Here is a 4,459-nt window from a genome sequence, read left to right on the forward strand (position 1 = left end):
TGTAGGTCTTAAATTTCAATCTTTATGGTCTTAAAATGTCTTAAAAAGGTCTTAAATTTGACTAACTGAAACCTGCAGGAACCCTGAATAAACTAAACAAATCCTATCCAATGATGAAATGTTTTCTGTGTTGACAAATCTTGTGCAATGTCCTAAAACTGCCGGGATAATCACACAACGGCTGCGTTCGAAACCGCATACTCAATGAGTAGGTACTTAATTTCAATAAGTACTTACTTAACGAGCGCTAAAAGAGTAGGTACTTTATAGCCAGATCTCGTTGAGTATGAATGAGAACCGGACATCTGCCATGTTGACGTTATCATGTGACCTACGACGCGTTATCACAAGCGCAACAACTTAAAAGATTTGAACGACACGTTTAATTAATCTGTCTGTAAATATCATGATATTGATTAAACTTGCTCCTTTTGTGGACTTTTTGAAGAAACTGCTGCCCATTTATTTTGTGAGTACATTTAGGGTTGATTTAAGTTCTTATACCCTACTAATGTGACCCACCGTTTTATCCTTAACGATATTTATTTTTATTACGAAATCCCAAAATTGTCATCTCTTAAATGTTGTTAATTTCTTTATTTTATATCCAAATATTTTCATCCATAAGCAAAAGTGGCTTACTGCTTTATGTTTTCCTCTTTTTCTTGTTAAATTTAACTCTCGTTTCATCCCTCAGGCCTATAAATAACAGAAAATGCATTTTTTAAATGTATTATATAATTAATTATTTAAGAAAATATATATTTAGATATTCAACCTTATAGGTTTTTTCCTGTGTATAAAATCTCATGTTTGCAAACCCATGAATGATATATATATATATACATATATATAGGCCTATAGATAGATAGATATATATACACATATACCTCATAACATCAGTAACTCGACAGCCCTACCTAGAACGGTTTTCCTCAGCGTTTGTAATGTCTGCACAAAGGGCTGCTGTGCGAAGATTGGAGAAAACTGTTGATTTTATACTCGAAAAATTTAAGTATCATTATTAAAAATTAATATTACCCCAGAACGAATTGCATTGCTATCCCACCCCAAAACATACAATAATAACAACGATAAATGCTGACCAATTAATTATATTACTTTTTACTGAAAATGATATAATTCAATAAAACAAACAAAATGTAATGTATTTCATTTGAAATAGCTATGCATGAATACACTCTAGATGTGTATATAGCGAACATACCTACATTTTCATTCAAACAATAAATAAAGCATGAATTAATTGTATTTTATTTACTGACAACAATGAGAAATATTAATAAATTAGTTAAAGAATGAATCAAAGTCACCATCACACAATAAACAAATGCATATACAAGTCAACACATGAAACAAAGCTTTATTCAAACTACAATCATGTATGTAGACTACAGGCACTGAACCCCACATCCTTCTGCCGTCTCAACACAGCGGTTCCTATTCTGCGGCTTTATTCTGATGAATCAGCTGACCGCCCGAGGTGAGCCGTTCCCTCGTGCCGGAGGTTGTTGCGTGATGTGTTGTGCTTCACAATCTGAGGCAATAAGGGCAGGTGGAGTGATGGAGGGTCTCATGAGGGCAGGTGGAGGGTCTCATGAGGGCAGGTGGAGTGATGGAGGGTCTCATCCATGGCACCATCTCCAGGATTCAGCTCTGGGCTCCTCATCCTCAGTACTCACACCAGTCTGCTGACATTTCAGATGCTGCAAAAATGCACAAACATAACACAAAAGCAGTCATTATTTTTAGAAGACAAAAATGCACAAACATAACACAAAAGCAGTCATTATTTTTAGAAGACAAAAATGCACAAACATAACACAAAAGCAGTCATTATTTTTAGAAGACAAAAATGCACAAACATAACACAAAAGCAGTCATTATTTTTAGAAGACAAAAATGCTTTTTTTCCACAAATGCCGCCATCATCTTTCCTTGCAGGTCCTGCTCCACCACAACAGCTGTGCAGCAAATGCACAGAAATCAAGAATCAGAAAAGTGCTGTAGTAGCTCAGTTTGAAATTACAATAATTTAAATAAACTACAACTTAATATTTAAATAGTTGTTGTTATTCATTTCTGTAATGTCACAAAGCCTTTGATGGCAGCATTCAGCTTCATGAGACTCACATACCTCTGTGATTTATGAGCTCAACACTACATTTACATGTTGAGGTTGTTTTAACTTTTTATCCTACATAAATGTTCCTTAATTTATCAACAGTACTAATGGACAAATAAAATAGATAACTTATGTTTAGTTACTTTATAGATTGGTTCTACATAATAGCACACATCACTCAGATGCCTATTTCATGTCTATTAGACGTAGTAATCTGCAATTCTTATAGAAGAGTTTCTTGCCAGATATTAAATAGACATTTAGTAATTGTATTTAAGATGTATACGGTTTAAAATGTATGCAAATCCACTTTGGAGACGTATGTGTCCTTACTGGAGCTTCTCTGTTAGCTATATGTAAGCTGCTCATCCTATCCCATAATAAAATGTGATTTACAGCAAAATCACAAATATATAGCGTCTTTACACCTTCAACAATTCAACAGTTTACTGTACAGTAGTTCAACACATGCGATCATTTGATTTGTAAAACTCACATTTGAAAACAGTCTCGTCCGTCATCCTTTCCGTCACGTTCGAGTATGACCTATCCTTCTTCTTCTTTTTTATGACGTATCCTCTCGCGTGGCCTCCTGGGATAGAAGAGTATCCATCGGTTGAGCACTCAAAAATCTGTCCAGAATCAGTAAGCCATCCGGGAACTTCTCGCCTACTCTTTTATGAATATCGATGTTTCGAACGTACTGCTTCCTTCACGTACTGTTTTCGCCTACTATATAGTAGGAAAGTAGGCATATTCGAACGCACTTAAGTCCGAATCTCGCGATAATTAGTACGTCGCCCAGGTAATTCTCGCCTACTCTTTTGGATTCGTACATACTTTTTCGCTCGCCTACTCTTTTTCCCATACTAAATAGTAGGGAAGCATGCGGTTTCGAACGCAGCCCATGTCTGCTAATGATACGTCCGATTCGCGAACTAATGACTCTTTTAAACTGATTCACTATAATGAATGGTTAAAACAACTGATCTGTCCAACACTGAATCGGTTCGGTGTATAACAAAATCGGTAACACTTTACAATAAGGTTCCATTTATTAAACTCTAGTTAACTAGATCAGTTAACATTAACTATTAATAAACTGCACTTCTACAGCATTTATTAATCTTTATTAATGTTCATTTCACATTCTACATTATTTAAATGAAAAGTTGTATTTGTTAACATTAGTTAGCTTAATGCACTGTGTGAAGTAACATAAAAAATACAGGGTTAGGGTTGATTAAGATTAACAAAGATTAATAAATACATTAACAAATGTATTGCTCGTGGTTCATGTTAGTTAGCCTAATACATTCATTCACTAATGTAAACAAACCAAACCACATTTAACATCTCTTAAAATGAGAATTTTGTTTGTTACCTCAATAAATTTAGGGTCATTCCTATTTTATTTGTGTACATTTTAATCATTAACATTAAAAACATTCTTTTTACAACTAAAATTACAGTAAAGGGTAAAAAAAAAAAAAACTGAATTCCCAAAAATTAAAACGGAAAAAACGGAATTTGCAAAAATTAAAACGGAAAAAACGGAATTTGGGAAAAAATAAAACGGATTTTATAGGGCCCTACTAATTCGGATCAGCACAGAGGGGCCCTCCCTGGAACTGTTTGATCCTACAAAATGTGCTGAAAATTGGCTGTCTGCTGGAAAGAGGTCAAGACGACCAGGCTACAAAGCTTGGCCAAGTGACTCAGACATGATCTTCATTTCAGATAAAATGTGAAACATACATAGGGCCTACATACAATGATAAATGAAATCTACATGACGATTAAGTAGAATTAAATGAAAATCTTTTGTTTGAAAGTTTTGGTCTGATGTTCTTAACCTTACAATGAGCATTGTAAATGTAATTGTTGAATAATTCTAATAATAAAACTATAATGATAAACTTATACAACAAAAATGACTGTGCCCCCAAATATTTGTCTGTGCTCCTAAATTTTTTTATTTAGGCGCACCAGTGCTCCTTGTTCAAAAAGTAAGTGTAGAGCCCTGTGTACTACTCAAAGCACTTTTCAATGTACACTCATCAACTGTAAATGTATGTGCAGCATTCACCCATTTGGTCATATATTCACACAGGTTCTGCCTTTATTTTGCATAAATCTTTAGACTGTCACTGTCCAATTGCACAGAGGTTACACAATCTTATCAGGTCCCAAACCCAAGTTACTAATGTTGCAAAAAGTTCTATTGTACCCTTATGGTGTCAGATTAATCTTTTTGCTTTTTTTTATATATATATAGAAAAGTTAGTTTTTGCTATTGCTTGAGCCTGTCCT

The 4,459-nt window shown here is 34.3% G+C and overlaps 1 long non-coding RNA gene across 1 annotated transcript; it reads right to left on the bottom strand.

The window, feature by feature from the left end:
• Window positions 1–1,259: 1,259 nt before the first annotated feature.
• On the bottom strand, window positions 1,260–3,055 carry LOC311066129. The gene is made up of 2 exons (XR_014603025.1): window positions 2,643–3,055; window positions 1,260–1,727 (listed from the first exon to the last, which is right to left on the bottom strand). It is a non-coding gene; the product is annotated as an uncharacterized lncRNA (long non-coding RNA).
• Between the last annotated feature and the right edge of the window lie 1,404 nt (window positions 3,056–4,459).

The sequence above is a fragment of the Abramis brama genome (assembly GCF_963993115.1).
Source record: "Abramis brama genome assembly, chromosome: 16".
Lineage (NCBI taxonomy): Eukaryota > Metazoa > Chordata > Actinopteri > Cypriniformes > Leuciscidae > Abramis > Abramis brama.